We start from the raw sequence: 360 nt of genomic DNA on the forward strand, positions 1-360 counted from the left end.
CTGTAGCGAATCGATGCGTTTTTGTAAGAAAAATATCCATATTCAAAACGTAATAATAACTTGAATCTAGCTTGCGCTCACTGTTGTAAACAGAAGCAGTTCCGGGGGAATGACGTATGAGGTTATATGCTTCTGTGTACAACTGTTGGATATTTTTCTTACAAAAACGCATCGATTCACTACAGGAGGCCTTTGTTCACCCCCCGGAGCCGTGTGAGACACTTTTTTTTTTATGGATGGATAAATGCTTTTTATTTAACTTCTTTTGGACTGATGCATGCAACACCTGCTGACTGCAATGATCAAAGACAATTTTTAATATAACTCCGACTGGATTCGTACAGAATGTACAGAAGTACA

The 360-nt window shown here is 38.3% G+C and overlaps 1 protein-coding gene across 1 annotated transcript in view; it reads right to left on the bottom strand.

Moving 5' to 3' along the window:
- LOC107757502 (F-BAR domain only protein 2-like) overlaps positions 1-360 on the bottom strand; it is a 35010-nt gene that overhangs the window by 3869 nt on the left and 30781 nt on the right. The window lies entirely within an intron of this gene.

Source organism: Sinocyclocheilus rhinocerous, unplaced genomic scaffold (assembly GCF_001515625.1).
Source record: "Sinocyclocheilus rhinocerous isolate Xijiao unplaced genomic scaffold, SAMN03320098_v1.1 scaffold984, whole genome shotgun sequence".
Classification (NCBI taxonomy): Eukaryota; Metazoa; Chordata; class Actinopteri; order Cypriniformes; family Cyprinidae; genus Sinocyclocheilus; species Sinocyclocheilus rhinocerous.